At 45.8% G+C, this 10,649-nt stretch overlaps 1 protein-coding gene across 2 annotated transcripts in view; it reads right to left on the bottom strand.

The window, feature by feature from the left end:
• The window catches only part of Itgb5 (integrin subunit beta 5), a 111,831-nt gene that overhangs the window by 82,690 nt on the left and 18,492 nt on the right, over positions 1–10,649 (bottom strand). The gene's annotated exons all lie outside the window — the stretch shown is intronic.

Genomic DNA, 10,649 nt, shown 5'->3' with positions numbered 1-10,649 from the left:
TAGGGACAAGATCCAGGGCTTCATGCTAAGCAAGCATTCTACCAACTGAACTTTTGGAAAAGACTTGAACAGCAGAGCAAACCCAAGCTGTTCTCCCTTCTGTAGCTGGGTGGATACCAACACCAAGCCACATAATCCCTGGCTGCCTGGTGAGTCAGTAACCTAGCCTGTGGTAGCAGACGCCAGACCTTCGGCAGAAGCATAAAAATCTAGTAGGCACTCTCTCCATCAGGGGTGTGGCTGTTCTAGGACTAATCGGTGGCTTTTAGAATCATCGGAAACTTTAAAGCCAGAGTCAAGAGCATTGAGCATGGGGGCCCATGTCTATAATCCCAGCACTAGGGAGAAAAGGCCAGCGCCTTGAACTCAAAAAACAACAACAACAACAACAACCAAAAAAAAAAGTCAAGAAGACTTTGAAATTTGTTCTAACTCAAGCTGACCTTCAAATTTGTGGCAATCCTCCTGCCTCAGTTTCCTGACCACTCAGATTGTGGGCATGTCTCATCATACCCAGCATGCAGTATTTTAAGTAAGTGAAGCCAAAATGTACTCTCCTGGATCCGTGTGGTTGTTTTTGTTTCTGTTTTTCCTAGGTTTTATAAACAACTGGTGTTTTAGTGATGTCTGTCTGCTTGTTTGTGTTTTTACTGTTACATGTCTAACCCCTGGGATCTTCACTGTGAAAACCCTTGGTAACTGCACTCCATAAACAAAGAAGTGTGTGTGTGTGTGTGTGTTTGTGTATAATTTTGGGCCTAGATTTCAAAACTGAGGCTTCCAAACTGGGCTCCGGGTAGTCACACCGGGTCTTCACAGACTCACAATGATAGAAGAAAACAGGACGGAAGGGAGGGAGAGTGTTAACACCTGAGGTTCCACAAGCCAGCCTGCGGTCCTGCAGTCCTGTGCCAGAAGCCTAAAGAGCTGCCTAGAGCTTGAAGGGTGCAGAGTTCCTCAACTTACTCCTTTTTTAATGACTTTCAGAACCTTTTCCTGGTCCAACTCCAAAAAGCTAACTGCAGGAGAGTTGTGTGAAGTACACCTGCCTAGACCAGTTCATCATCAAGCCTTACTACCACCACCAGGCAGGAGCAACTTCCCTTAATCCTTCCCATGTGTCTGGACCAATTACACTCTGCCCAAGATCAGGTCGGAGCCAGACTGTCTGCTGTCCTCTTCTGAGGGAGAGTCCCCTTAGCACCCCCTACAGCAGCAATGAACAGCAATAAACACAAAATGCCATTCAGGCCAAACTGAGATCTCTTAGCACTATCCATCCCATCTGTGTGGTGACGGTTTCCCTTCCTCAGATCCAGCTGCTTGCTTTTGGGATGGGCCCAGTGGTCTCATTGAGGGGCCCAATGGTCTTTGAGATACCTCTATCTAAGCGTCAAATCTTGTCATTGTCTCAGAAGAATTCTTGTGCCACAGATCCGCCAGCTGGGCAATGGTAGGCATGGCAAGTCTATAGAACTTTTATATGAGAGGCAAGTAGGTAAATAGTAGGAGAGCCTTAAAAATGGACCATCTTTCTAACATGGCCCAATTATAGCCTCAGCTAATTCTTCCTTGTGGCCCAATGAAGGGACAGAGAGAGTGTGTTAAAACCCCAGCGGAGCTTGACCCCTGTCTGAGCCTAAGACCTCTGTTGTCTCGAGCTCCTGCCTAGTTATTTTAGTTCTGCACAAGGTCAAATGAATATTTAAAGAGAGGAAACCAAAGCCACGCCAGACCAGAGGCTGGTCTGACCTCTACGACCTTCCAGGTATAAAAGCAGTAGAAATCAAGAAACTATCTCAATAGCCACATCTCCGTGAATGAAGATGCATCAGATGACAAAGCCTTTAAATTTTTACTTTTGGTTATGTGTACATGTGTGCCCTGGGGTGGGGAGAGGGTACATTCTTATGTGAGAACAGGTGCCAACAGGAGTTTAGATGGTCTGAACCTGGGATTATAGGAAGTTGTAGGCTGCCTGATGCTGCTGGGAGGTGAACTCATACACTATGCAAGGGTACTTAGTATGCTCCTAACCTCTGAGCCATCTCTTGAAAGCAATTATAAGCCCTCACAGAAGAGACCCATGATGGAGAAAGTCCTCTTCACAGCAGCTCCCGATATCCCAGGGACCTCACACCCAGCCCTCTGCCAGGTGTTGGACATCCCAAATGTTCGGGTGTCACATTCCAAAGTGAATGATCCGCCCCATGCACCCCCACTCTTCTAAGGACCAGAGACCCACACATCTCACTTAACCCAAGCACGATGAGTTCATCTCAACCCCTGACTTCTGGACCCAAGTTCAGTGTTCTTTGTACCCAAGACCACTGCTGAATTCTGCAGCAGGAAACTAACCGGGCTCACACTCCACACTTCTAAAACACAGTGAAGTTCTGCAGTCCCAAATGTAAAGACCCTGGGCCACTCACCAAACTTGAAGGACAAACACTTCCTTGGAAGGGACAAAAGGCACAGAGAGGCACAAGCCACAGAGAGGACTCATCTCTTATATTTTTGGTTGTGAGACTAGCCTTTAACAGCAGAGCCATCTCTCCAGCCCAAAGACTCATCTCAACACGGAAAAAGAGGAAACTAATTCAGGGCGAGCCTCCAGTGGCCACAGCATGGCTGCTGCAGTTGCCCACCGCTCTAGTACCAGAACGAGCACTGTCCAAGGGCTCCATATGGGAACACCCTGATCAAAGTCTCCTAAGGACTCCCAAAGGGTCTAGGTTACAGGCAAGTGATCAATAGTGGTAACAGAATAGAAATGGGAGCCCAAGTCCCCCTTGCACCACGCTAATTATCAAAGGAAAGGGAGATGCTCCCAATCAGAACTGACAAGTCACCACACCAGGCTCTGCTCCCTCAGGCACCTGCCATGAGAAGGTCACATCAAAGGTGCTATCTGCTGCTGCAACAGAAACCTCTGATTCCCTGTACATTTCACTAGTCAAATCCCTTCCCCAGTGGTCAAGGCCAGCTCCACAGGTTGGTGTCAAGGCTGGACAAGGATGGGTGTTGTTTCTGTATCAGTGAGAAAGACTGAGGAATAACAGCCCCGGAAAAGAATCCAGGAGGAAAGGAGCCCAGCGGGCCCAAGCCCTGGGTAGTAAGGGGAAGGACTGCAGCGGCTAGCAGTGGTAGAGGGAAACCGCATCCAGAGGAACTGGCTGCTATCCGTGGCTGGCCTTGCTCACTGGTTACTGCAGGGCCAGACCCTCTGACCAGGGCAAGCTGCACTCCAGCCTGGCAGTCCCTCGTGAGCTGGGGGATGGTAACTGATGACAAGCCAGAATGTGTACTGTGTGCCAGCAAATCACTGCCATGCAGGCCTCCTGTCTGCCTGCGGGGGTGGAGACATGCCCTGCCAGCTCTCAACTGCCTCACTTAACTCAGCACACAAACATTAATGAGACATCCACAGTAGACCAAGATGGTTTTCACTCCCTTAGTCCCAGCACAGAGATTCTTTTAAAGAAGAATGTACATCTCTTTGGGACTTGGCCAAACATTGCTTTTGGAGTTTGTATGTGTTTGTTTTAATTTTTTTTCCAGACACAATATTATTAATTATTTTGAAATTTCATGCAATGCACACCAATCACACGCCATTCTCTTTCTTCCCAGGTCTTCCCTCCCATCCCTGTGCACCCACCAAAAACAAACAAAAAACAAAAAAAACAAAAACAAAAAACCCACAGCAATTTGTGTTGCCCATATACTCATTGGAGCATGGTCAAACTCCCAGTGGACAGCACCTTAAAAAAAAACTGGATCCTTCCTGCCAGAAGCCTTCAACTATGAAGAAGTATATTTCAGCATCTTTATCACAGTTTTTAAGGACTATCTTAATAGCTTTCTGTCAAAACTGTTTCTTTTTTTTTCTTTTTTCTTTGAATTATCATGAGTTGGTCAAATACTGTTTTTGTAGGGTTTTGTTTGTTTTCTTTTGGTGTGGGTGTTTCATTTCTTACCTATCGTAAAAAAAAAAAAAAAAAAAAAAAAAATGGCTTCTCTACCTGTCCTGCCGCCATTATATACCAGAATATTCACCTTGTTTCCTAGTTTCTTACCTGTCTCCCTCATTCTTCAGCCTCTCCTATCCTATCCACTCCTTCATTCTTCCTTTCCACACCTGCCAAGGCCAAAATCAAGGCCAAGGGCACCTCCCCCAGCTCAGCCCTCACCAGTCTTTTCCCACTTCTGACCTCTCTCTGCCCAAGCAAATCCCTGCCCTCCCACAGGTCTTCAGACCCACTGTGGTGACTTTGCCCGATTCCAGGCTTCTCCTGGAATTCCCAGGAGCCTGGTACTGTCCACGGCCACACTGTCACACCCGAGCAACCTGCCCATGTTTCCCACACCAGAGTGCAAACTTTGCCTACCTTTGTCCTTTGTATCCTCTCTGATCTGGCCCCTGTCCTCCTGGAAGCATCCTCAGCCTGTCCTTCTGCCTGCCCAGAGTGCAGACTACTAGATCACCCAACTCCTTCTCCCTTGGTTCCTGTTACACGGCCACACTCCCTCTATTTCTCCTTTCACATTGTAGCTGGGTGTCCTGGTGCCAGTTTTAGACAGTGATGTGCACGTGGAGAGAAGGAGAGAACAGAGCTGCCCCCAACCTATCACAAAGTATCCACTCTCAGTCTTGGCTGGGTAGTTAAACTTCCAGAGGGAAGAGCAGAATTACGTTTAAAAAAAGCTATGAATGCTAGGCAGTCACCATTTTGAATTATTTATTAATTATTTATTAATTAAAAAATCAGTAGTTAATTCATGATTAATTAAAAGACACATGCCTTTAATCCCAGCACCAGGGAGGCAAAGGCAGGTAGATCTCTGAGTTTGAGGCCAGTCTGGTCTACAAAGTGAGTTTCCCGACAGCCAGAGCTAAACAGAGATCATGTCTGGAAAAACTATTAAAAAAAAAAGAAAGAAAAGAAGAAGAGGAAGAGGAGGAGGAAGAGGAAAGAAAAGAAAAAAGAAAGAAGAAAAAAGTGACAGACAAAATTATCCCAACAGATAATAAACTAATAGCATTTGTTGTGTGTCTCTTGCTATGAAGGACAAAGAATGTCAGTGTTCTAAGAGCCTCAGGGTCAGGCAGGCCAGAACAGGTCCAGGGAGCATACCACAGGACAGAGGTAGGGCAGTGTGAACAGGGTAAAACAGGGGGCAGCCTATACCACCAGTCTAAGAAGGAAAGGGTCTGGAGAGCCTGGCACTAAAGGCAGAGAAAGTAAGGCAGAAACCCCCAGCAAAGCACAGGAAGCAAAATCAAGAAGACCAGAATAAACAAGGCCATGGTGCAGAAGAAGGCAGACAACCAGCAGAAAGCACTAAGGGAGACAGGACCAGAGCTGTCTCCAACTCGGTTCCTATGGAAGAATACAGTGGCAGGAAAGATGGACATTAGGTCACAGTGAGTGTCAAATCAGAGACAGGGTCCCCTGGCAGAGCACCCCTGGGGACTTTGTTCTAGGATTAACAAAGACATGAGGCTGGGGGTGACAGAGGGATGGACCTGTTCTACAACTGTAATCCCAGCCAGCATGCATAAAGCTGAGGAAGGAGGGTCCTAAATTCAAGGGCAGATCAAGATCCCATCTGGAAAATACATTAAAAAGCCGCTCTGGCTAACTCTGGCTGGGATCCACAGAGGCTGTCCACTGGGTACCAGCCCTGAGCATGCTCATGTATCACATGCTCCTGGCAGAGGCTTGCACCTCTGACAGCATCCCAGGATGTGGTTAAGAAGGCACAAGCTGTACTTTCTCTGTCTTGCTAAAGCACAAGTTAGATCACAACCATTCCCGAATTCACCAGCCCTGGTATTCCAAAACGCAATTGATTCCCCGGGACAGCTTACTCCAGAAATGGTAATTCTGAGGTGAGCTGCCCCTGGGGAAGCATTTCAGCACAGTCAAGAATGAGGCTCTGTGCAAGCAAAGGGCACCCAGTCGGCTAGGCAGGGAACCCATGTATGGGCCAGACCAAAAATGTGTCACTCAGCATGTCTTATTTACTGTCAATATCAGGTCAGACTTTTGGAAGTATCGTATAAGAAAGGGAGAAACTGGGGCTGGAGAACTGGCTCTGTGTTTAAGAGCACTGACTGCTCTTCCAGGGGGCCTAGGTTCAATTCCCAGAGCCCACATGGCAGCTTGCACCTGTCTATAATTTCAGTTCCAGGGAACTGACACCTTCACAAAGACATATATCCAGGCAAAACACCAATGCACATAAAATAAAAATAAACAAACTATTAAAAAAAAAAAAGAAAAGACAAGAAAGGGGAAAGAAAGGAAAGAAAAAGAGAAGACAAGAAAAGGAGAAACTTAGAATCCAAAATGAATCCTGGGGCTGGAGAGATGGCTCAGCGGTTAAGAGCACTGACTGCTCTTCTAGAGGTTCGATTCCCAACAACCACATGTTGGTTCACAACCCTCTATAATGGGATCTGATGCTCTCTTCTGGTACAGCATGAGGACAGCTACAGTGTCCTCATGTATACATATTCATGTATACTCGTATACATAAAATAAATAAATAAATCTTTAAAAAAAAGAACCCTGGCTCCTAGATCCCACTACCCATTTCACCACAATATGTTCATAGGTCACAGTGGTCATTTTCTGGATGATTCATTCAGCCATTTGGGGTCAGCTCATTAGGAGTCCTATCCCCAAGCCCTCCCTGCCCCAACTTCATGTGCATCTAGTGAGGCTTGGTGCTGGGCAGTGGCAGCTTCATTCTATGTTTCAAGACATTAACAACAGTCTGTGGGGCAGTGAAAGACCTCACACCTGAAACCCCTAAGAGGCAGAGGCAGATGGCTGAATTTGAGGATAGCCTGGGCTATATCTTAAGACACTATCTAAACAAACAAACAAACAAACAAACTGGGTATGGTGATACCCCTGTAATCCTATGGGTAGGAGGTAGAAACAGGACCATCAGAAGATCATCCTAAAGTATACAGCAAATCAGGGCCAGCCTGAGCTACAAAAGGCCCTGGCTCAGATAAAGAGTAACTTTGCCTAATTCCGTGTCTGTTTAGCAGGCCTCTTATATCAAATATGAATTCCTGCCCCAACCTTGGAAGGACGTTGGGCATGAATAAGACAAAAAGATGATTTAATTGGCAACAGATACAAAACCACATTTACCCAGTGAGAGGAGAGTGGGGGAAAGGTTATGATGTAGAGGTACTAGAAGACACAGAGGCCAAGAGCAAGTCAGGACCTGATGATTGGTGCATATAAAGGACAGCCATCCAATGAAAGCCTTCAGCTGGAACCCACTGAGCAACTGCCACTGCATAGGACCACTTCGAGAAGGATACAGCAAAGACTACACTCACACCCCATGTTTCCAATGGAGTGAATTTCTCTTATATATCAGATGGGCAAATGAATGAGCAGGTGGGTAGATGGATGGACAGAGACGGGTCTATCATGGAAAGTTTTCAAAGAGTAGATAAGACTTGAACTGACTTATGCATATATATATATATATATATATATATATATATATATATATGTGTGTGTGTGTGTGTGTGTGTGTGTGTGTGTGTGCGCACATATATAAATTATATGTACATGTGTACATATGATTTATATGTAGCACATACATATTGTGTATATTATAAATTATATATCATTTATGTGTGTATATGTGTGTATATAAAATATAAAATTTTTATTTTATGTTCACATATATGAATTATATGTATATAATTATATGTATAATAAGCTATATGTATATGTATAAATTATATTCATATAATTTATATATGTGTATATATAGTTTATTTTTATTTTATGTGCATTGGTGTTTTGCTTGCATGTGTGTCTACGGGAGCGTGTCAGATTCCCTGGAACTGGAGTTACAGATAGCTGTGAACTGCCATGTGGGAGCTGAGAATTGAACCCCAGTCCTCTGGAAGAGCAGCCAGTGCTCTTAACTGCTGAGCCATCTCTCCAGCCCCTTGAATTGATTATTAAGAACAGGAAGTTGTTAGCAAAGGGAAGAAGAGACAGCTGAAGGGCCCCAGGCAGAGCTCACAGTGTGGGGAATCATGTGGGCTTTCCCAAGTGACACCCAGGAGCCTCTGTAGCTCTCCTGGTAAAAAGTCTTGAGAATGTACAAGGGACAGCAGTGGGCAGGGAGCCGGTGCCTTAGCACCTAGATCTGTTTTGAGGTCACAGAGACCCACAAATGGTTCCAGAGAAGATTCATAACAAAGGCACTACAAACACACAGGAAAGGGCTAGCTCTGTAAAGATTAATTTCTTGGAGTAGCTTGTTGGGTCATAATCTCCCCAGAGCACAGAGGTTGTGCTGTCATCTAGATGACCCGAGGCTCAGAAGAGAGACTGGCAAATTCTAGCAAATTCTTGGCTTTGAACAAGTTGTTCTACGCCTCTGGGATATCTCAGCCATCTCTCAGAATATCATCAATAATACAGTGTATTTTCCTCCAGAAGCCATCTCTGGTCCTCCCACAGGGACCACAGACCACACCACACAGACCGAGCCAGCCCCAGACTATAAGTCTTGCCTCCTTTTACTCACAAAGCCGGGGCTTGTGCTCCATGGTTCTAACAACAGTTTAGAAAAGTTGACACTTCTCTTAAGACAAGCAGCTTAACCGGGTATGGCAACACACACTTGTAGTCTCAGCAGTAGGGAGGCAGAAGGGATCTGTGAGTTCCAGACCAGCCCAGGCTACACAGTGAGACCCTCCTCCTCCCTGTCAGAAAAAAAGAAGCAGCAGCTGAGAAACTGATCATTTTCCCCAAACACTACAAGAGCCTAGGACAAATATTAAAATTTTACACTGACACTATTATAGTGCTTAATTCATGCAAACCATTGTCCAAAGCACACTTCCCTCCGGAACCAAGATGTAAGATGAAGAGGACTTTACGCCTCTGCTTCCACTGTGTTTTGTGCCAAAGTGGCAGCAGTTCTGGTGCTAAACATATTCTGGTCTATCTGGTGTCATTTTCCTAGTAACCAAGTATCATGTTTGTGTTTGTAAGACTCTAAATCCAGGCAGGCAGGAAGGAAGGAAGAAAGGAAGGAAGCAAGGAAAACTGGTATGGTGGTCTGAATAGAAATGGCCCCCATAGGCTCCAAACTATTTGAAATCTTGGTCATTAGGGAGGAGCTACTGGAGGGAGTTTAGGAGGTGTGGCCTTGGTGGAGGAAGTGTGTAACTGGGGGTGGGCTTTGGCTTTCAGTGTTCAAGCTAAGAACAGCGTCTCTTCCTGCTGCCTATGGATTCAAATATGAGCTCTCAGCTCCTCTCCAGCACCACGTCTGCCTGCATGCCACCGTGCTTCCTTCCCTCCATGCTGATAATGAACTAAACGTCTGCTACTGTGAGTCCCAATGAAGAGCTCTGCTGTAGAGTTGCCGCGGTCACGGTGCCTCTTCACAGCAATACAACACTCACCAGAACACTGGCCTGCCTAATATTTGCATTGCTTTGTGATAATATATCTAACATTACCCAACCATATTCCTTACTATAGGACTTAAATCGTGCTGGGCACCACACCATTTCTTTAATCCCAGCACGTGAGAGGAATTCCAGGCCAGCCTAGTCTACAAGTTCCAAGCCAGGGTTATATAGTGAGGAAAGAAAGAAAGAAAGAAAGAAAGAAAGAAAGAAAGAAAGAAAGAAAGAAAGAAAGAAAGAAAGAAAGAAAGAGGAAAGGAAGGAAAGAAGAAAGGAAGGAAGAAAGAAAGAAAAGGAAAGAAAGAGGCAGCCTTGTTCTCATTTTGACTTTCTAAAATAAGATTTACTTCCTAATTTTGTGTTAAGTTGAGAAGGCTAGGTAGGCTGACTCCATGACAGGCTTTAAATTGGCAGTTTAGGAGACTAGGTCTAAGAACTGGGCAAGGCCAAGCAAACCCAGGTAAGTCAGTTCCTAAGCTGTCCCACCACCTGGCCTGAGGCAAGGTCAATGGGTCAGCAGCAGTTTCCAGACTTCCTCAGCAACAGTTTCTAGGCCTCCCCAGCAAGTTTCCATGCCCCGGCAATGGAATGTCCTAGAGATGGAGTAAGATAGAGGTCACCAGAAGAGGAACTTTCGAACACTTGTCTCTCGCCTCCTCCCCTCCCCCGTGGGAAAGGCTGATTAACATTCCTCAGTCAGAGGACACTTGCTGGATGAACAGTCAAAGGAGAAATCGAGAGGCTGATTTCTCAGACCACAAGGAAGGGAACCCACCTGCGGGTGGGGAAGGCCCAGAGCGCATAGACACATTCCACATTCCGCAGGAAGGACCAACCCTTGCCACCTACAGACAAAGGAAGTCCTTGCCACCTCATTCCCTAAAGAACAATCAGTTTAAAAAGTCACACTGTTCTGCCAATCACATTGTGCCTAATGGCTGCCACCCTAAGGACTGTATAAAAGCTTACTGAAGAAGCAGTGCGTGGTCACCTTTCCTTTTGGGGTGCAGGGTGGCCCCAGCATTCTGGAACATTAAAAATCCCTCATGCATTTTGCAGCGATCTCTCATAGCCACATGGTTCTCTCAGGGGGTCTCCAGTAAACTAAGGCTCTGCTCGCTAGAGTCTTACACATCTACCCCGGACACCCCCACGATGTTTTTGTAAAACCCAA

This window comes from Arvicanthis niloticus, chromosome 12 (assembly GCF_011762505.2).
Source record: "Arvicanthis niloticus isolate mArvNil1 chromosome 12, mArvNil1.pat.X, whole genome shotgun sequence".
NCBI classification, from domain to species: Eukaryota; Metazoa; Chordata; class Mammalia; order Rodentia; family Muridae; genus Arvicanthis; species Arvicanthis niloticus.
The sequence above is the reverse complement of the archived record's forward strand: the minus strand, read 5'-3'. Positions and strand labels throughout refer to the sequence as shown.